Consider the following 23,552-nt stretch of genomic DNA (forward strand, 5'->3'; position numbering starts at 1 on the left):
AATCATTTCTGTAATACATTTTAATTTTAATGTGGAAACTTATAAAGCGTTAAAATTAATATTCATTTTACATATTAAAACTGGTGTATGAAATGGCAAATTAAACTTATGTAATTTAATTTTCATTTTGCACCAAACGTTGCACAAATGTATTGGAAAATGTAAATGTAAATACAGAAATGCATTGCCATTTTACATATTGCATTGTCATTTTGCATATTACATCCTAAATTGAATAATGCTACCCATATGCTTCCATACACAGCAGCCACCACAGCACTTATGTTGTATTTATTTTCAATTTTACAGATTTGTACTCACATTGCACTTTGTTGTTTATGAGATTTTGTATGCTTGATGTCTTTGTGTTTCCAAAAGTTTCTGTTTTTCTGTGAAAACATTGTTTTTAATACACAGCGATAGCTCGATGCTTTTGCCCATATTTAGAATTTCCTGATATGACTTTCTGCGCAAGAGCGCACTCTGGCTTTGAGTATGAATGAAACACTAGTGATGGGAAGTTAGATTCTTTTCCGTGAACCGGTTCTTTTGGGCGGTTCGATTCCATAAACCAGTTGAAAAAAAAATGGTTCACTGGTTCTTTTCAGGGGGGCAGGGTTTCATTATCCCAGATGAATCGCCTTCGATAATGAACGCAATATTGCGTAGCTTGTCAGTGATCTATGGCTCTGTATATTAAATGCCGCTCCAATTATAAGCAGGTGATGGCGATTTAGCAGTAATCACGGAACCAGATTTACTAACTAGATGCGCATGATCATATCGTTAGATATATCGCCCAGTCCTACCAAAAGGGGGAAAAATGTATTCAAGACAGAATACTTAATACTTAAGTTAATTGAATTACAATCTGAATTGGTTAATATCTATCAGAATTTGGCAATGACGTTAACAGTATATAAACAGTATATATTTGAAGACATTAAAACTATTTCTGATTTTATGGAAGAAAAAAAAAACTGTACACTAAACTTAATAATAGCCAAAGTTTAAATTTTCTTTCTTGTATACAAAATATTGCACAACTGAAAGAACTTTGTGATCAAGATATTATCCCCATGTCGTTCCAAACCAGTAAAAAAAAATGTATGCTATTGTCCTCTTGCATTATTGACAAACTATTTTTCTGTTTGGCATGGTAAAGCTGCTTTGACACAGTCTGTTTTTTAGCAGCCCCCACATTTATCAATGCACGATCATTCGTTCAATGGAATTGGCAGGATAAAAAAAGTTTCATGAAGTTTGTAAGTTGATTTATGCCCTTGGATCTGGGCTCATCTCTACACTGAACTGATAAATGTAGCACATTGTAAGGAAAAAGCATACACTAAAAATGCAATATGAAAGTTTATTCTGTAACATGATGAATGTCAGTTTAAAATTGTTTAGACAAGTGTTGACTGTAAAGTACTGTATTGAAGAATGCCTGTTCAAACTTGTATTTATTTGTTTTTAAAATCGTACCAACATCAGTAAGTTCATCTACACAGGATGGATATTCTACATGATCAAGGTGAAATAAGCTTCATTACTGACATCACAAAATAGTTTATTACAATACTATTACAAGATACTGTTTTATATGAATCATTTTGGGGAACGAATATTGCTTTATAGAGCAGGATGATTTTCACCACATTTGTACTAAAAACCATTGGCTACAGGATCAAATTCTCTAAAGTATTTTCAGGATGCATGTACAGGCTTATTTTAGTGACTTACAAATTAATAACTTTTTTTCATTAACCACATTTAGATGTTTTCTCAAAACAAAACTAAAAATCAAAAAAAAAAAAATGCTACACACAATACTGTAACAGAGTTTGCACTGAATACAGTGTAAACACCAATTAAAAACTAAAATAAAGCACAAATGTCAAAACATCATCAGGGCCCAAAAACCTCCTATGACCCAAATGATTAATAATTCAGTTTCGGTAGAAACCGGTAGCTCAATAGACTCTCTTCAGTGTGAATTCTCATGTGGAGTTCATGTGGAAGGTTTCAGTGTTGAGCAAAACTCTCACAATGTTGACAGGTGTATGTTTTTCCGCTGGGTGAAACATTTTTCATATTATATAGGCAGGTAAAAGGCTTCTCTCTGGTGTGAACTCTCATGTGGTCTTTCATGGTTCAACGTTGACAAACACTTTCCACACTGTTGGCAGGTGTTAGGCTTTTCTCTGGCGTGAACCCTCTTATGCCTGTTAAAGTCTTTCCACACTGTTGGCAGGTGAACAGTATGAACCCTCATGTGGTCTTTTAAAGTTCAATGTTGAATGTTGAGGGTGAAAGGCTTCTTTTCAGGGTGTATTTTTATGTGGAATTCAACGCAAACTTTATGGTGATTTATTAACAAATTTCGGGAGGAGTGTGTCAGATACTTAGGGTTAATTAGCACAGGTGGACCGCATGCAAGTTAATCAACAACATAGTATAAATGCAGCTGACTTACCTCTATTAGGCGGTTTATCAGCATCCCTCCTTCGCCCAATCTCCTTACTTCGAGTTTATATTACACTTATTTGGGGGGGTACTCTAGGTTCGGGCTATTCCCGAGCTCTGTGCCCTTCCCCGGAGAGCACGCCAAATATGTATTACCATACTTCATCTGATTATATGCAAGCGTGAACTTGTGAATTGAGTGAAACACTTTCCACGCTGAGGACATGTATAAGGCTTTTGACCAATATGAATTTTCATGTGGACATTAAGGTTTAATTTTCTGTTGAAACATCTTCCACACTGTTGATAGGTTAAAAGAGTCTCTCCAGTGTGAACTATCGGTTTTTTTTAAGGTTCAATATTGATAGAAACTCTTTCCACACTGTTGGCAAGAGAAAGGCCTTTCTACGGTGTGTACAGTCATGTCTTTTTTTAAGGATCGATGTTGATACAAATTATTTTCACACTGTTGGCAGGTTTAAGGATTTCTTTGATGTGACCTCTAATGTGGTTCTCTGGGGTGCAATGCTGACAGAAACTCTTTCCACACTGTTAGAATGTGAAAAGCTTCTCTCCGGTGTTAACTTTCATGTGGTTTTGATGGTTCGACATTGACAGAAACTCTTTCCACACTGTTAGCAGGTGAAAAACTTCTCTCCGATGTGAATTTTCATGTGCTTTTGATGGTTCGACATTGACAAAAACTCTTTCCACACTGTTAGAAGGTGAAATGCTTCTCTCCGGTGTGAACTTTCATTTGGTCTTTTAAAGTACGATGTTGATAGAAACTCTCTCCACTCATTTGGAAGGTGAAAGGCTTCTCTCCAGTGTGTATTATTATGTGTTTTTTTGGGGTGGGGGGGTTTTGACGTTGATGAAAACTCTTTCCAAAGTGTTGGCAAGTGTAAGGCTTTTCTCCTGTGTGAACTTCTCCTATGCCTGTTAAAGGTTCCCTTTTGAGTGAAACTCTTTCCACACTGTTGGCAGGTGAATGGCTTCTCTCCAGTGTGAATTCTCATGTGGTCTTTCAAGGCTCGATGTTGATTGAAACATTTTCCATACTATTAGCAGGTAAAAGACTTCTCTCCGGTGTGAATTTTCATGTGGTCTTTGATGGTTCGACGTTGACTGAAACTCTTTCCACACTGTTGGCAGGTGTAAGGCTTTTCTCCGGTGTGAACCCTCTTATGCCTGTTAAAGGTTCCCTTTTGAGTGAAACTCTTTCCACACTGTTGGCAGGTGAATGGCTTCTCTCCAGTGTGAATTCTCATGTGGTCTTTCAAGGCTCGATGTTGATTGAAACATTTTCCATACTATTAGCAGGTAAAAGACTTCTCTCCGGTGTGAATTTTCATGTGGTCTTTGATGGTTCGACGTTGACTGAAACTCTTTCCACACTGTTGGCAGGTGTAAGGCTTTTCTCCGGTGTGAACCCTCTTATGCCTGTTAAAGGTTCCCTTTTGAGTGAAACTCTTTCCACACTGTTGGCAGGTGAATGGCTTCTCTCCAGTGTGAATTCTCATGTGGTCTTTCAAGGCTCGATGTTGATTGAAACATTTTCCATACTATTAGCAGGTAAAAGACTTCTCTCCGGTGTGAATTTTCATGTGGTCTTTGATGGTTCGACGTTGACTGAAACTCTTTCCACACTGTTGGCAGGTGTAAGGCTTTTCTCCGGTGTGAACCCTCTTATGCCTGTTAAAGGTTCCTTTTTGAGTGAAACTCTTTCCACACTGTGGGCATGTGAACGGCTTTTCTCCAGTATGAACCTTCATGTGGTCTTTTAAAGTTCGATGCTGATTGAAACTCTCTCCACACATTTGGCAGCTGAAAGGCTTCTCTCCAGTGTGTATTCTTATGTGTGCTTCAAAGCAAACTTTTTGAGTGAAACACTTTTCACACTGAGGGCATGTATAAGGCTTTTCACCAGTATGAATTCTCATGTGGACATTAAGGTTTCCTTTTCTGTTGAAACTTCTTCCACACTGTTGGCAGGGGAAAGTCTTCTCTTCAGTGGGAACTCTCGTGTGTTTTTTTAAGTTTTGCCGTTGATCAAAACTCTTTTCACACTGTTGGTAGGTTAAAGGACTCTCTACAGTGTGAACTCTCATGTGGTTTTTTAAGATTCGATGTTGATAGAAACTCTTTCCACACTGTTGGCAAGAGAAAGGCCTTTCTCCAGTGTGTACTATCATGTGTTCTTTTAAGTATCGATGTTGATAGAATTTTTTTCCACACAGTTGGCAGGTGAAAGGCTTTTCTCCGGTGTGGATTCTCATGTGGTTTTCTAAGGATCGACGTTGACAGAAACTCTTTCCACACTGTTGGCAGGTGAAAGGCTTCTCTCCAGTGTGAATTCTCATGTGGCTTTTTATGGTTCGACGTTGACTGAAACTCTTTCCACATTGCTGGCAAGTGTAAGGCTTTTCTCCGGTGTGAACTCTCCTATGCCTGTTAAAGGTTCCCTTTTGAGTGAAACTCTTTCCACACTGTTGACAGGTGAACGGCTTCTCTCCAGTGTGAATTCTCATGTGGTCTTTCAAGGTTCGATGTTGATTGAAACTCTTTCCACACTGTTGGCAGGTGAAAGGCTTCTCTCCAGTGTGAATTCTTATGTGTGCTTCAAAACGTACTTTTTGAGTGAAACTCTTTCCACACTGAGGGCATGTGAAAGGCTTTTCGCCTGTATGAATTCTCATGTGGACACTAAGGTTTCCTTGATTACTGAAACTCTTTCCACAGTGAAGGCATGAATAAGGCTTCTCCCCAGTGTGAATTCTCATGTGGACTTTAAGGTTTCCCTCTTTATTGAAACTCTTTCCACACTGAATGCATGTGTAAGGCTTTTCTCCATTGTGAATTCTCATGTGGACCTTAAGATTTCTATGCAGAGCAAAACTCTCTCCACATCGTTGACAGGTGAAAGGCTTTTCTCCCGTGTGAATTCTCATGTGCCTGTTCCAGCTTCCTTTTAGAGTGAATCTTATACCACATTGTTGGCAAGCGAAATGCCTCTTTCCAGTTCTCAAATGGACTTGAGGTTTTACTTTTTGATTGAAACTCTGTCCAAACTTAAAACACGTAAAATCACCTTTTTTACCTCTTGTTTGAGCTGTTTTTCGAGTGGAGGACCTTTCAGTCTGTGAAAAACAAAAAGATTTTTCTCCAGTTGTGAAATCAAGAAGATCCTCATTTTGATCTTTTACGTCAATTTCATGGAGTACTTCCCTCTCCTCTTTCAGTGCCATTAGGTCTAAAGAGGAAAAAAAAATAATGTTAACCTCAGTTTATTTGCATTTATTGGACGACCGGTGTCTAAAAGAGTTTAGCTGCAACTTAGCTCGATACACAATGTCTTGAAGTTTCCAAAGTTGCCAGAAGACATTGATTTTCTAGTGCAGTTGTGTTTAACTGGGGTTAAAGATAAACTTTGCAGGACAGTGGGCCTCCAGGAGTAGGTCACCCCAGACCTGTAACTACTATGCTGTGAAACTGAGATGCACCAGTCAACCGGACATAAATCAGAACTAGTCATTTTTGTGTTTGCTTTGGCTGATCTCTGTATTGGAATGGCACACACAACTGCATTACAACAACTTCCAAAAATGTAATTGGTGTAGAAAATAATCCATCTGTAAAAAGCAGTGAAGTTAAACAATTACAACTACTCACGTTACTGTAATGAAGTTATTTTGTCAGGTACTTGTACTTTGAGTATTTTTTTAAAGTTGTTCTTTTGCTTGTACTTAAGTACAAATTAAGCAAAAAAATCTATTTTGTTACTTTTCAATCATAGTTCATTACTCAGTACACTTACAATTTGAACTGACATTCAAACCTTTGATAGCATTTCAGTAGCCAGATACCTGGACCTAAACCGACCAATAAAAGCCCTGATATCTGAACCGGGAAAAGCCGCCACTGCAGAATGTTTTGAAGATCTGACTCAAAGTTTGGAGAAACGAACTAGAGGGGCTGCATTGGATTTGGGCTCCCACGGGACCCAATGCAAATCTCGTGGGAGTGGGCGGTTTTACCTTTGCTGAGACCTGCGGGGAACGGTGGTGTGTGGTATAAATGGAGTCAACACAAGAAGTTGAGAAGAAAATTAAAGCGGCTGTTTACTTGACAAAACCAAAGCAAGGCAAGTCAGACATCTGGAAACAATTCTCATTTGTCACTGACAAAAACGTTTTATTCTGAGCATTCCCCCCAGAGCATGTGAGCGGAGTAGAGTGGTAATAATTCCTTAAGAGCGCTGAGCACCTTTCTGAAGATTCAACTCCACTCGCTCAACCCAGTCCATAATCCAAGTGTTCTTTAAGTGCATTTTATCTTGTGTGTGCTTTTCACATGCTTTATAATATGTGTATTTTGTAAAGATCCACGCATATTTCATCTCGTGTGCGTTTGTGTTTTATTGAGCCTGTTTTGAATGTTCTATTACACAACAACGGCAGCTATTTTCATGGAAATAAAGTGAAAGAAAATACGCTTCTTCAGTTTTTGCATTTTAGGAAGGCTATGTTTTTGCAAAAGTTAGATTAATATACTCAGTACATTTTAATTAACCTAATGTGATTATTAAAATAATTGTTATTAGTATGCATAATTTTAGACAATTATTCAAGAACTTCGGTACAAACAGTAAACAATTAGGTCTACAAGATACATTTTATCTTGGAGTATGGAGTCAAAATAATGGCGCACATATACGCAAAAAAAAACGTTTTTCAAACAAAAATGTAAGTATTGAGAAAAATAAATGTGCTTTTTGAAAACAAAATAAAGAATTGCAAAAGAAAAAGTATTGGGAGAAAAAACAATTTAGTTTTGCAAACAAAAATAAAAAATTGCAAAAATGAAACCGCTCAAAATACAGATTCTAAGATTTTAGCAAGTGTCTTGGCAATGCGTTTAAATAATGTGATACATGAATTAGTTTCTAGCGATCAAACAGGCTTTATTAAGATGTGACAGTCTAGCGCAGTTCCCACAAGATATCACTTTATGCCGATGATGTACTTTTATTTTTGAAGAATCCTTCCAAATCTATCCCTTTACTAATAAAAATGATTGAAAACTTCAGTAGGCTTTCAGGATATAAAAGAAAATTATGAAAAATCCTTAGCTTTCCCGCTTGGCGATAGAATAAACACATTAAGCTATCACCCTTTTAAAGTGATCACAAAAGGATTTAAATATCTTGGTATATATTTTAGTGCAGATCTTTCAAAACTGATAAAACAATCTTTTACCTGTAATCGCAAAAATAAAAACTGATCTTCTAAGATGGACTAATCTTTCATTATCTCTATTGGACCGTATATCCATAATTAAGATGAATGTTCTCCCTCTCCTGTTGTATATTATCCAAATGCTGCTTATTTATATTCCATCCAAAATATTTACAAAAATACACAGTGCGATAGGAGCATTTGTGTGGAATAACAAAAGGCCAAGGATGGAATTTCAAAAGCTTCAAATACCAATTAAAAAAGGAGGACTTGACATCCCAAATTTTAAATTCTATCATTGGGCTGCACAACTAAAATTTATGGCAGAGTGGATTAAAAAAAGTTTTTTTTTTGCTTTCCAGATTTGGAAGGTATAGGTCTGGATAAGGTTCAGTTAGAACACCTTCCGTTTATATATTTCACAAAAATATATGCCAAGATTAAGAAAAATTTTATATTGAAAAATATCTGCAAATCTCTCAGTGTTGTTCGTAAATATTTTGGGCTTGATAAGTACTCATTGTTGGCTCCCATTGCTAATAACCCAGATTTTAGATATACCTGTATCGATGCTGGTTTTTTATGAGTGGAGAGAAGCTGGTATCACAAGAATATTAGATGTTTACGCAGACAATGCTCTTAAGTCTTTCGAACAATTACAGCATGAGTTTAATATTTCTTTCGATATTTACAAATGAAAGGTTACCTTAATTCTATCGACTATTATAAACAAGGTGGGAAAATGAATGTGCTCGATAGTATTTTATTAAAGACAGCTGCACTGAAAAGTAAAGCAATTACATATATTTATGATCAAGTTACAGCAAATAATAAAGGTTTAATAAATATTAAACAAAGTTGGGAACTTGATTTTGGTGTTATACTGGAAGACCAGATATGGAGCAAAGTATTAGATCATGCAAGACAAATTTCCATATCAAACAAATCATATGAAGTACAATATAAAATTATTAACAAGTTGCATGTGACTCCTTTAATTCGAAGTAAATATGACGCATGTACAAAATTTTGTTTGAAGTGTAAAAGGGAAACCGGAACTTATTTCCACTTAATATGGACCTGTCCTTTAATTGCATCATTCTGGTCTTCGGTTGTTCAGGAAATTGAAAGATCTTTTGGGATTAAAGTGCCACTGGATCCCAGAGTGTGTATTCTTGGTGTAAACAATTGTGTACTGGAAACAAAAACAATATCTATAATGCTTTATGCTGCTCGCCTTTCCATACTTGGATTAAAGAACACCCTCCTACTGTAACTCTGTGGAGTGAAAAACTTTTGTCACTGTTACCATACGAAAGACTGCATAATGTACTGGATGGAACCCTGGATATTTTTGTAAATGATTGGTCTCCCCTTAAAGATTATTTAGGATATGTTTGGCAAGCAATAACATGTATTGATTAATATGGATTGTATGTATAATATGGATTTGAAGGTGTTTTTTTTTTTCTTTTTTTTTTTTTTTTACTATGTTCTCTTGTTCTTTTTTTCTTCTGTATATGGTAAGAAAATATCAAAATAAACAGTTAAAAAAATAAAAAAAAGAAACCGCTCGAAAGCATGCAATGATTTTGCAATACATATTTTCCATGGCCATATCTATTTAAATATTTGAAACGCTGCTTTTATTTTGCGTGTCGGTCTAGTTTGAGTTTGCGATACCGTTTTCCCTTTGCGCTTCACGTTTCTTTGTGTCTCGCTTTGTGGCAATGTTTTGACGTGGGGGTAGAGTCAAGGGACGTGGCGTGTACATGACTCCCTGGAAGTGACTTCATTGGCTCGAGACGCAGCTCACCCTGATCCAGGTACTGCCGTGATGAGCAGAGGCTCGCGAGTGAATCATTTCATTTTATTCACTAACATTAAAGCAGGCATGTTTTCATTTTATTAACTATTAACAAATGTACAGTACAGAGCAAAAGTTTGGACACACCTTCATTCAAAGAGTTTTCTTTATTTTCATGACTATGAAAATTGTAGAGCCACAGTGAAGGCATCAAGGGCTATTTGAGCAAGAAGGAGAGTGATGGAGTGCTGCGCCAGATGACCTGGCCTCCACAGTCACCGGACCTGAAACCAATCCAGATGGTTTAGGGGTGAGCTGGACTGCAGACAGAAGGCAAAAGGGCCAACAAGTGCTAAGCATCTCTCGGGGAACTCCTTCAAGACTGTTGAAGACCATTTCAGGTGACTACCTCTTGAAGCTCATCAAGTGAATGCCAAGAGTGTGCAAAGCAGTAATCAAAGCTAAAGGTGGCTACTTTGAAGAACCTACAATATGACATATTTTCAGTTGTTTCACACTTGTTTGTTATGTATATAATTCCATATATAATTCCACATGTGTTAATTCATAGTTTTGATGCCTTCAGTGTGAATCTACAATTTTCATAGTCATGAAAATAAAGAAAACTCTTTGAATGAGGTGTGCCCAAACTTTTGGTCTGTACTGTATGTGTGTATTAGCAGTGTTTGCTGAAGATAAAGAAATTGTGTGCATGGACTGCTGTTTATTTCTCTCAATGTGCACACTTTTATAGCATAACATGTGTATTGTTTCTTTTTAACTGCAAGTGTATTAACAGTGTTTGTTTAAAATCTCTTAACCTGTGGGAGGACGCCAGCGCACAGAAGCGTTAGCCAAAAACCATTATCAGCTCAGATCCCACTCCTACATAAAATTTATCTAGTAGGCCTAATTGATATAGATATATATATATATATATATATATAGATATATATATATATATATATATATATAGATAGATATATATATATATATATATATATATATATATATATATATTTCTTTTTTGCAATAGCCTGTTAAGCTGTGAATGTGAAATCTGTTAGATTTTTTAGAAAGCATTCTATTGTTTTTTTTTTTTGTATTTTTAATTAGCGTATTTTCAAAGTTCTCTGTGTTTATTTAATGGTAAAGTTATTCGCTAATTAATCGTTTGGTTCATGTATGCAGTAGGCCTAGCTTGCGTTTAAAAACTAAGGTGCGGCTAGTCGCGGTTTTGTTTTAACGGTTAATGTTTTATAACGCTTATAAAAAAATAGCCAATATTTTTGTTATGTGTTTTTTGGTTTAGGATCAGTTTCTTTTTTTTCTTTTTTTATGCATTTAGCAGACACTTTTATCCAAAGTGACTTACAGTGCATTCAAGCTAACATTTTTTACCTAACGTGTGTTCCCTGTGAATCGACCCCACATCCTTGTGCTGCTAACACAATGCTCTACCACTTGAGCTACAGGAACAAGGATACTTCATATTATTTAAATGCAATGATGTTTAAAAACTGTTATTATGATGTTAACGTTTAACTTTGAAATTTTAAGGTACTGAAGTTAGAAATTCCTGTATCATGACCAGTAATTCACATATATTGTCAATAAGATAAAAGTGTTTTTTGTTCAAAGTAGCTATTATCTGCATTGATCTTTGATATGAACATTATTTTGTAAATTAATTAAATATTACCAGCTAAAAAGTAACTAGTATTTCGAGTAGTTTTTGAGAGGAGTACTTTGTACTTTTACTTAAGTACTGTTTTGACACCAGTACTTTTTACTTAAGTAAAACATTTCCAGTACTCTTTCAAACACTGGTAAAAAGGATGACAAGCCAGAGATAACACAAGCCAGAGACTGAATGCACTTAATAAAGATACAAAGAAGAGAGACAGACGTGCCAACAAAAAAAATAAGTAGACAAAGTGTTCACAATGCATGAAATATAGGAAGGACAGTTTAATATGCACATGCTAGAATGGATCTGTCTTCTGGAAAGATTAGAAGGTGTTTTTTTCCATATAAAGTTATTTCTATAAGCACGGCGCTGCTTTATGTTCAGCTGTAAACAGAGAAAATGCTCTATCGCTGCTGTTCTATAAGTGTGTATTTTTATTCAGTCCATACGCTAGTTTAGTTTTGTGCAGGTGCCACGTAACAATTTCCCAAATCTGTAGTCTGACCATTCAGTTTTTGCTTAAAATCTCAATGTTACACAATCTTATTTTAATCAATACAATTTCTCATGCAGTATGTGTGTAACATCTTTGTTTGAATAATAATTAAAAAGCAATGATGCCTCTAATTTCAAATGGCTACAAATATTTGAAGGCACTTTGGCTTGTATTAAATCAATTAAGCAAAAAATAAGTTTGCTTAACACCAGGAGCGGAGCTAGGGGGTGGCCATTTTATATTTATGGCATTTATCTGTGGACTTCCGGCCCTTTTCACATTTTTAACACTACCTGCATGCCTCATACATGAGTATGCAATGTTGAAGAGCAAGCATTTGGGAGTTTTGAATAGCTGAGTGAGCAATTAAACTATAATGAGCGCCTTTTATTAAAATACCTGAAGGTGGGGAATAATACAAAAAAAATAGTCATTATTCACCCAGTATTACTTGATCTAAATCACATATCTCTCGATTACAGTTAAGTAGAAATTAGTTGTACTCAATTGTGTTTTAGGCACTAAAACAGTCCAATACTTTATAGTCAATCACATTTTTATATTGAAATAATGAAGATTTCTGTGCCACCCCAGACTGGTTGCTGGCCCATCCCTGGACACCCCTATGAAAACATTCTGGCTCCGCCACTGCTTAATCCCCATGGGTCAGAAGGGGCGTCATTGCGATCACTTGCATTTTTCCATTCTTAAAGCAATATAAACTTAGAGGAGAATGTCATTTTTGGTCAAAATGAGAAAGTAAAAGATCATTCATTTGCATTGCATTACATAACATTAAGTCATTTTGCAGATGCTTTTATCCAAAGTGAGTTACAAATGAGGACAATAGAAGCAAACAAAACCAACAAAAGAGCAATGATATGCAAGTGCACTGACAGGTTTTGGTTAGCCTGATGCAATACATGTAGCAAGGTTTATATGTATGTATGTCTGTGTGTATATATGTGTGTTTGTGTGTGTACACAGGGCCGCATTAAGACTATAAGGGGCCCCTGGTCTTTACCTCTTGAGGCGCCCTTCCAGGGCTAGACAAATAGGACTGCCAGATTGCCAGAGGCTAGTGTGAATGACGCTCGGGACAGTAGACAGAACGGTCATCCACATGGAAATTTCAAGCAGCTCATTTTGCTGAGGACAGCTTCCTCAATCTCAATAAGTTTAATGCCGGATTCACACAAAGATTATTCTTGAAAGATGGAGCAGTTCCCTCTTTGTCTAGAGAAGGCATTGTTTATGGACCACAACATTTTCTGTGCAAAAAAACTAATGCGATTTTCATGCGCATCTCGCTAGTAAAGGCGTTCCGTGATTAGAAGTACATCTTCAGCACGTGGGTTCAGATAAGCATTGACAGGTTTTCAAAACAAATCCTGCCCACTTCTCAAAACTAGCCCAATCGCATTTCCAGGAGGGCAAAGCTGCTGCCGAATCACAACACAGGAACCGCTGGCACAATCAGAACTCGTTACGTATTTCTGAAGGAGGGACTTCATAGAACAAGGAAGTCATCAGCCCGTTTTTATGACAATGAAAACAGCGGTATACAGAGAGGTGAATTGTGTGAAAAATACTGAGTTTTTTTACACGCGAAACATGAACGTTATATTGCACACTGTAAACACAATCAAAGCTTCAAAAAAACACGAAAAACGTGACCTTTAACTTTATTTGTAATTTCATTATGTGTCTTTTTTATATTCCATTATTGTATAGCCGTTTCTTATATTTCATATTTGATCTAGATTTTTAGGCTCTACTGTTAGTGTTATCTGTGTGCACCGAGGGTCTGAGAGTAAAGAAATTTCAATTCTTTGTATGTATGTACTGTTCATGTGGAAGAACTGACAATAAAGCAGACTTGACTTATTAATTTTTACTTTTCTAATATTTACTTTATTTTTTTTTTTGAAAATAAATGCCTTTCTGTTCTGGTATGCAGGGCCGGATTAACCATAAGGGCAACTGGGTAATTGCCCAGGGGCCCAAGACCTCTAAAGGGCCCAGGGCAGCAAGGGCACGAGCAATATACTGTATCTAGTAATCTCCCGCTTTATATCAAACAAACTGTCAACACGGGCTTTTGCGCGCTGCACAGAAGAGACGTTGCGCTGCCTAATGTGCCTATGACTTTGAACGTGAGTTGAGAGCGGCTGAGAGTCAGTCTCATGCGGACTGACCAATGAAGAGAGGGCCTCAAGTTAAGACCCTCTCCTCATTGGTCAGTCCGCATGAGGTGGGTCAAATGTTATGCCGAGCGGGTTACGTCAGGCGTTGCTACAACAGAAAAAAAATCTGACATGGAGAAGCTAAGTGGGAGCGCGAAGCAGAAATTAAAAAAAGAAAGGACATCAGAAACGCAGAAAATTTAAAGTATATACCTAAAATAGGTAATTTATTCACTCCTGTTAATGTTGCTGACAGTCCTGTTAAGTCAGCTTCCGTCAACGACGAGGACAACTCAGCTAGCCAGGACTTTTCTACACCGCCAGCTTACGTTTACAGCCCAGAGAGCGAAGAGCATTTCAAATTCAAACATGCACTTCGTCATTATTTAGGACTTAAATTGTGTGTTTTGCCAGATTATGTAGCATTTATTTCTGTCTTGTCTTCTTCAGAGAAATTGACAGATTTCTAAAATGTTTATGTAGCACTAAAATGTTTAAATAAGCTTTTTCCTTGAGGTGCCAGCTTCATTAAAATGCTGTAAATTGTTGTGGAGGGATAACTGGCAGATTTCAAATTGTTTATGTTGGACTAATAACTTGATTGCCTTGTTGAATTCTGGGGAAACAGGGTCACCCTGTCAGGGTGATTTCTGCTTAAAATGAGCTGAGGACCAAAATGTTTCTTGATGTGTTGTCTGTGGTCTTCTGTTATAGCTCTATCAACTCAATATATTTCTATTGGGAATAAATGTTGTTAAATAAACAATGGTTTGAAAGTGGTTGCTTCTTTATTCATTTTTGTGAAAATGGAGGATATTTCCCTCCCTCTCAATGTAGTGGGTCAATTTTACCAGATTATACAAAGGCTGATGAGTTTTGTTTTCATAGCATCATATGTGAGTGAATGTCTTCGATAGGGTACATAGTAGTGCATTTGTAGTTCTATGAGCATTTAAATATTTGTAAATCAAAATACACCTGATGACAGTTAGAATTTGTATATTACAGTAATATATTCTGTATATGACCATATTATGGTGATCCCGGGGGCGTGGTGATGGGGCCCTTGAATATTGTTGCCCAGGGTACAACAAAGTGTTAATCTGGCCCTGCTGGTATGTGATGGGTAAAGGAGAAGCATGGGTTTCAGGTTGATTGTATAGTGGCACTGTGTCCCTAACAGTGCAGTTATCGCAGCCAGGTATTAGTGGGCGGAGTTTATGTAATTCTCTGCCAACTAAATTGGTCTATTTGTCATTATACACTCAGTTTCTTTTTAGAGCTGCTTTACAGCAGAATTTAATTCTGTTTGCAGAATTTAAATATTATTTTATTTATATATTGCTGCAATATTATTATTAATGAAATATATCATTAAAACAATCAGTATCCTAGGCTACTGTATAAAGCGCTTTAAAGATAAAGGTGACGTAGAGATTAAAGTAGAATTTATGTCCTACTAGCGATATTATTTTTAGAAACACAGTGATAATTTGTAGTTAAATATACAAGTGTTACATTTATAATTAATATTCCCTATGTCCATTTCACGCACGCGTTTGAAACGTCCATACAGTGTCTTCAGATGCATAAAACATCAAATATCACATACTATTCACAGTATGCAGTATGCCATTCCTAACACAGTTTTGTGCTAATTTCAGTGTACTTGGGTTATATTTAGCTGATTCTGTCAAATAAATTACCTCAAAGCTCAATCAAACACACCTAACAAGCAAATTAATCATGTGATATCAAGACATCTCCAGGTCATACAAATACGCTCAAAATATAATAATAATTTCTGAAAAGGACAACATTTCTATCAGGCCTGAGCTCCACTGAGAATGAAACTGACCTGTTTGTTCTTCAGCCGCTTCATGTTGCACTCTAAATGCTTCGTCAATCTGTATGTCTTCGCTCTCCTTTTTAACCAACATCCTCTTTATAATATAGTAGATTTCAGTCTGGTAGTTTCTGCCTGTTTGGACACTCTGTCAGAGGAGTAAGATGAGAATTATTAACAGAAAAAAAAAACACACAAAGCACTAAATCTCTTAAAGGGTTAGTTCGCCCAAAATTGAAAATTATGTCATTAATAACTCACCCTTATGCTGTTCCAAACATGTAAGACCTCTGTTTATCTTCTGAACACAGTTTAAGATATTTTAGATTTAGTCTGAGAGCTCTCAGTCCCTCCATTGAAGCTGTGTGTACGGTATACTGTCCATGTCCAGAAAGATAAGAAAAACATCATCAAAGTAGTCCATGTGACATCAGAGGGTCAGTTAGAATTTGTTGAAGCATCGAAAATACATTTTGGTCCAAAAATAGCAAAAACGACGACTTTATTCAGCTTAGTCTTCTCTTCCATGTCTGTTGTGAGAGAGAGTTCAAATCAAAGCAGTCTGGATATCCGGTTCGCGAACTAATCATTCAGTTCACCAAATCGAACTGAATCGTTTTAAACAGTTTGCATCTCTAATACGTATTAATCCACAAATGACTTAAGATGTTAACTTTTTTTTTAATGTGGCTGACACTCCCTCTGAGTTCAAACAAACCAATATCCCGGAGTAATCAATGCACTCAAACAGTACACTGACTGAACTGCCGTGATGAACACCGAGCCGAGCCAGATAACGAACAAAACATTGACTTGTTTACAAGTGAAGAACCGGTTACATCGGTGTTCGGATCACCAGTAGTTCTTTCGGACAGTTCGATTCAATATTAGTTAGTTCTTTTGTGCTCGACGTAATGGCGTCATTTGCGATGATTGCCCTTGATTCAAGCCTTTGGTTTACCCGCGCTCATAACACTAGCACAGATTCAGTTCAGAATCAATCACCAAAAGAATCAGTTCAGTTCAGACGCTCTGTGTGTCGGTCTGCTTCACGTGTTGAATCACACATGCACAGTATCAACAGCTCCTCGGTTCACGAATCGGACGCGTCTGACAGAAACAGTTCTTCACTCGTGAACAAGTCAGTGTTTTGCTCATTATCTGGCTTGGCTCGGTGTTCATCTTCAGTTCTCTCTTCACAGCAGTTCAGTCAGTGTACTGTTTGAGTACATGAATTACTCCGGGATATTGGTTTGTTTGAACTCAGAGGGATTGTCAGCCACATTAAAAAAAGTTAACAGCTTAAGTCATTTGTGGACTAATGCGTATTAGAGATGCGAACCGTTTAAAACGATTCAGTTCGATTTGGTGAACTGAATGATTTGTTTGTGAACCGGATATCCAGACTGCTTTGATTTGAACTTTCTCTCACACAGACATGGAAGAGAAGACAATGATGAATAAAGTCGTCGTTTTTGCTATTTTTGGACTAAAATATATTTTCGATGCTTCAAAATATTCTAACGGACCCTCTGATGTCACATGGACTACTTTGATGATGTTTTTCTTACCTTTCTGGACATGGACAGTAGACCGTACACACAGCATCAATGGAGGGACTGAGAGCTCTTGGACTAAATCTAAAATACTTTAAACTGTGTTCCAAAGATAAAAGGAGGTCTTACATGTTTGGAACAGCATAAGGTAGGTATGTGACAATCTGACCTATATACGCACGAGCGCTTTGTTCCCCCGCGGCTGTGTTCCCAGCAGGTAATCAGCGCCAGACGCGTCGGTGACTTAGGAAATCTTTCTTATCTTTGCTTTGTGAATACCTCTAAAGCCCATATACTAGTAACGTAAATGACGTCCTCACATTGATTCTCATGTTCAAATTTCCAAGTTGTCTGCCGTAAGAAGAAAGTTATAAGCGAAGCAACATTTCTCTCGTGTTTGCCATCAAAATCCGCTATGAAGGCGATCATTTTTTTTGTTTCAAACCCAATACTTTTGATAGAATATACATTTAACTTGAATTAGGTGAAGTTTGGGATGGATTGTAACATTCTCATGTGTTTTTTTACGATCCGCAAGTGACGTTGTTGTCAAAAGCAGAATCGGCCATTCAATCATATTGGCTTCCAAAACTTCTCTCAGTTTTCATCAATCCGTGCAGTATTTTTCAAAGAAATCATACAAAACGAAGGTTTGGAATCTCTAGATTACATTATTGGCATGATTTTGTCAAACATATAAATAAATACCATGGATGGTTATGTATTTGTTTAGGAACAACTGTGCTTCTAGCTGCCTGCTAGGTCAATGCCGTTTATGGCAAGCTGATTAGCCGAATTTTACAAACATTTCAGCCCATGTGTGCTGTATTATTCTTACAAACATTGTGAAAATAATTAAATTTTACCAACTCTGTGCAGAATAATACAGCACACATGGGCTGAAATGTTTGTAAGATTTTTTTTCAAAAGTAAATTAAATCAGCAAAAAAAAAAAAAAAAGTCTGTAGTACTTGTAGGCTTACATGAACAGACTAATATACATAAGGGTATATTACTTTTTGAAATCTAAATATCATATACTTAAAAATAAATAAATATAATATACTTTTGATATAATATGATATATTTTTAAAAGGCTGATTATTTTGATTTCATGTGGAAATATATGTGTGGATTGATTATTCATTAATTAGTGGTTAATTAGAAATAATAAATTTATTATATTTACCTTTTAAAAAGAGGTCATCTTAATCTTGTTGGGCAATTTATTATCTACACTGTGGTGTTTGAATTATGCAAATGGACCAAGAAATGAGGATGTTATGATATTTTGAAGTGTTTAATCAAGCGGAAGAGGTCACAGTTTTTCACTGTTTTATTGTTATAATTAGGTACAAAATGACCCCTAATTTCCGAATTTAAAAATTCCATAACTTTCTTAATAATTATCCGATTTTAATCATTTAAAAATCATTTTAAAGTTATTTTTATTATCTATCATATGGTTATGATTATATATTAATTTTCTAGTATTGATTTTTTTTTTGTCACATACCTACATAAGGGTGAGTTATTAATGACATAATTTTCATTTTCCTAGAACAACAGGAGTCAGTCAACAATAACGGTGTGAATGGAAAAATTAAAATAAAAACCGAATATGTCTTTGTCAAATTTATTTACATTATTTATATTGAAAGCTATGTTTTTATATATTTGCAATGTCCACGACACCCGTTGTGGTTTGTTAAAAGTTGCCCGTCATTACACGTTAATGTTTGTGTTCCTCACTGTGTTTTCAGCGAGCAGCAATGCGAGCGCTGAATCAGATCACTTTAGGAAACATATATGCTGAGAAATTAGAAGCGATTTATCTGTTCAACGTGTGCGGATGCGCTTTACTCACTAAGAAATAAATAAATAAACAAATAAGAATACGTGCATTAACGCAAGATAAATCACTGCAGTGTTATATTTAGCAAAAACTCAACATGTTTTGTAAAAGCTGCAAAAGACACGGGCGCAAATGGAATGCAAAAAAAAAACATGGTGACATTATTTTTTAAGGCAATGTAATGGGCAATATATTGCATCACCAAAATAAATTTGAGGTCATGTGCATATATTGCGCGAAGTCGATATATTCGCTGCGTCAGAATGCTCTAAAATGCAGTGTTACATTTAGCAATAAGCTTAACATTGTTTTTAAAACAAACATAAGGGATTGATCGACTTTAACATGCGTTTAAACGCTTAAAAACACAAACCTTTCTTCACACGCTGAAGCGAGGCGCAACCTTTATGACGTAACAGCAGCACAACAAATTAAAAGTCCTATTACACAGTGTTCACTGTTCCCTTCGCTGACATTAGGCTCGTTTGAGATGCACTGAATTTGCATGAATGTAGGCGAGAGCGCAGTCAAGACGGTGATACATGACCTCTCGGAGTGGAACAGCCTTATTCTCACTCAGTGCTGCTGATAAACATTAATCATTTCAGTTCTGCTGCTTTATATGGAAAGAGATATGATGAACAAGACACTCAAAGTGCTTGCTTTTTAATTCCATATGAAATGCATATTTATTATCCAATTCATTTTGTATTTAAGATTTATCTAGAAATATGACCCTTGTTGGGGGTAATGCCTTACAAGTAATGTGGGTTACATAATCGTTTATATATATGTGATGGGAGTTTTTTTTTTTTTTTTTTTTTTGAGATTCACATGCTGGTTCTTGATGATGATAGATAGATACTGACAGATAATAACAGACAGCATGCATAAAAAAGCATAAACTAAACAAAATAGAAAGAAAAAAAACAGAATAAATATAAGCACATGAATGAAAATACTAGCATTTGATGATGGGTACCAGCCTCAAATATGAAAAATCAACAGAGGGGCTTATGATGTGCAGACATGTAATACAATGCATTATAAAGATATTAGGCGTCAAAATACAGCTATTTAAAATACTGTAAATATGAAATAAGTCTGGTACAAAAATATAAGTATAGTATATAGATGGCATCGGACATGAAAGACGGTATCAATCTAGAAACCACAAATACTGCAAGCTCTCTATTGCTATTGGTCGGAATCATCACAGAATCATCAGCCAATTAAATTTTGATGTTCAGTGACAGCATGTCCTCTGGGTCTAGCTGCCAGGGTTGCCAGGTTTTCCGGTTAAAAATCACGTTCCAGGAGTAAAATACAGGTTTTGACGGGGTTACCCTGGTAAAATTCATATCCCAGGGGCAAAATATCACGTTATTGAGGTTGCTTCAACCAGCGGACATGAAAAACAACTGAGTAGGCAGATTTGGCAACACTGCGTAGCGTTTTGTTGGACATTTCTGATGTATGAAACTGAAAGTGAATATTAAACGAAAATAAGAAAATGACTGTAGCAGTCGCCGGCGCATACACGGGATCTAGATGCTGATCTACTAAATGCCTTTTTCAAGGCACTCTTTTGCAGACAAAAGAGAAATAAATGAGAGAGGATAAGTTACTCAAACTGAATTGCTAACAGGGTTTGTCAACTATGAAAAGATGTACACTGAGGAGCCAGAATGAAAGTTTTTTGAACGTGTTCTGTACGTCAGATTTAGACGTTCACAGAACCTCCTTACAAGGTTAAAAACTAGTTCAAAAGTGGTCAGTGGGAAATATTTTCAACATAAGTTAAGGTTCATTTAGACATAATTTATTAATTAAGAATCTCCTCTGTTCTCTTGAACACAGTTAGTAGATCCATCTTTGTTCTCTTGAACATGTTCAGTAGATTAAGAACTAGCAAAGACTAGTTACAGTCCGTGGAGCTCACCCTGAACTTCTGTGTGAACTACTGTGTGGATTACTGTTTGGTTTATAGCGTGATCTGCTGGGCGTTGATCTTAGTTTTCTCCCACTACCGTCTGTCAAGGGACTCTGTGGAGGCAGCTGTCGGACCGAGGTTCCTGATTAACTGGAAGTCGGTGTGGTGAGCGGTGGGCAATCTCCACGGATGTTTTAGTAACGCAGTGGGAGCCGTGAACACCGTATATTGTGTTGTATGGTTTTTATTGAGCTTCTGTTCTTGTAATTTACCTTATATAGGGCTTAAATAAATCAATAAATACATGAACTTGACATGTTTTGAGTTATCTTTGGTTTTTCCATCCTGGGTATATTTTGTTAGTCCCACACCCCTAGACAAGCTGGGGACCTAACATATGGGCACAAATATGTAAACCGTCTCGACTCTCCGCAGTAAGAGCAAAATGTGTAAGTGATGTGTTCCAGTAAAAACCTAAACAGACTAAGACTAAAGAAGACAGACATGAACCGCATGTATTCAACCCATTTTTGAGCCACAACAAGACATTTCTGTCAGATTGTCAGGGAGTTTCAATCTGAGAAAAGAACATGAAAAAAAAAATACAAAAAAAAACCTTTAAATACAGCTTTTCATTTTTTTAGTGTGTGTGCCATGGGTGTGTGCATGAGTGAGTGTGCAAAAGAGTAAGTAATAAGAGTGAGGGCTTTATTTCAGTCAAGCAATAATTCACACCAATACCACAGCTGTACAATTTTCACACCCTATAATAAATTGACCCTATACAATAGCCTACTCATCTGGATTAAAGCAGAAAACATTCAGTGTAAAAGTAAACACATGACATTATTTAATATTTGAATCACAGCTTATAAAGGGTTTTGACATCGATAACTCAAGTGCAATTTACCTTAAACTTGCGACTAGTTAACTTTCTAAAATAGCAATCGCTTCTCGGGTGACAAAAATTATATTCAGAATATAAATATTTTTATACCACTTTTTAATGTGTGATTGTGTACAGGTGTTCACGAGATACCAGCCTTTCAAGAACATATGCTTTCAATGACGAACACTTGATTGTTCTCATGGAGATGTGGTGTGCACGGAGGGGAGGGCTGTGTGTGTGTGTCTATGTGTGTGTGTGCGCGTGAGTGAGAGAGACGCGTGAGTGATAGACGCAGGGATAAGGAAATCCCAGACAGCAAGCAGTTTTGGCCCAGATCCGGCCCACATCTGTCCCGCATGGATTTCATGTGGGCCGGATCTGGGCTGAAACTGCTTGCTGTCTGGGATGCAGCTGAACGTTATGATCTATGAAAGACATTGACAAAGACGAAAACTAAGGACATTTAATCTATACTTTTATTTTAGTTACTTTTGCCAAACACACATTACAGTTTTAGTTAGTTATCGTTTTTTTTTTTTTTTTTTTTGTGTAATGTAGCGTTTTTTTATTTTATTTCAGTTAATGACAATGTTTTTTACCCATCTAGTCTTCGTTTTTTCATTCATTTTCATTAACGATTACAACCTTGGTTCTCCTTCATCTTGCGTAAAACACTGACACTGAACTGATCAGTGATGTCCCGACTGACTTCATCTCTGATTAAACTCTTGAAGTGATCTCTGTTAAATTTGTGGTATATTTATTCATTAATTTATTTGTTGAATAATTTTCTTGTGTAAAAGGTAACATGCTAATTTGCATAATTTAATTATGCAATCCTCCCCAAAACGGGTGACTGTATTGGAGCAAACAGCAACTTAAGTTATTCTACACAGTCCCTGGCACCCTCTGGCTTTACCTATAGGACACTTGCAAATGAACATCTAGCCAGCCAAGACCAGTCAACAAAACAAATCATCAGCTAACTCAGTGTTTCTCAAACTTTTTCTGCCATTCTTCACTTCAGAGGTAGGAAAGGGTTACAAGCCCAACCTGTCCACAATCACCCCAACAAAATGTTAAAGATCCCATGTTATAAACTTTAGTTAGTGTGTAAGGTTGTTGTTAGAGTATAAATAATCTGTAAAATTCTAAAGCTCAAAGTTCAATGCCAAGCGAGATATTTTATTTAACAGAATTCACCTACAGAAAACGACCCGTTTGGACTACAGCCCTCTAGTTCCTGCAGTAATGATGTCACTTAAACAGTTTTTTGACTAACCTCCACCCACATGAATTCACAAAAAGGGGGCGTGGTCTTGTTGCGCATCTGTCGGAGAAGAGTAAGAGCTGTGTTTGTGTTTGTCGCCATGTCGTCGAAATGCTGTTATTTTCATCTCTGAGTCCAATCATCTTTGTTTGGGCTTCCCAGTGACACTGTACTTGGAGATTAATGGTTACAATTTATGTTTAACTCTGTTCCCGAAAATTATAATCCACATGTAAAACTATGTGCAGCACATTTTGCTGAGGACATCTTCCTCAATCTCAATCAGTTTAATGCCGGATTCGCACAAAGATTATTCTTGAA

General features: G+C 36.5%; 1 pseudogene; it reads right to left on the minus strand.

Annotated features, from left to right (window-relative positions):
* Positions 1 to 1,355: 1,355 nt before the first annotated feature.
* Positions 1,356 to 19,611, minus strand: LOC113039791 (oocyte zinc finger protein XlCOF6-like; annotated as a pseudogene).
* Positions 19,612 to 23,552: the final 3,941 nt, after the last annotated feature.

This window comes from Carassius auratus, chromosome 22 (genome assembly GCF_003368295.1).
Source record: "Carassius auratus strain Wakin chromosome 22, ASM336829v1, whole genome shotgun sequence".
NCBI classification, from domain to species: domain Eukaryota; kingdom Metazoa; phylum Chordata; class Actinopteri; order Cypriniformes; family Cyprinidae; genus Carassius; species Carassius auratus.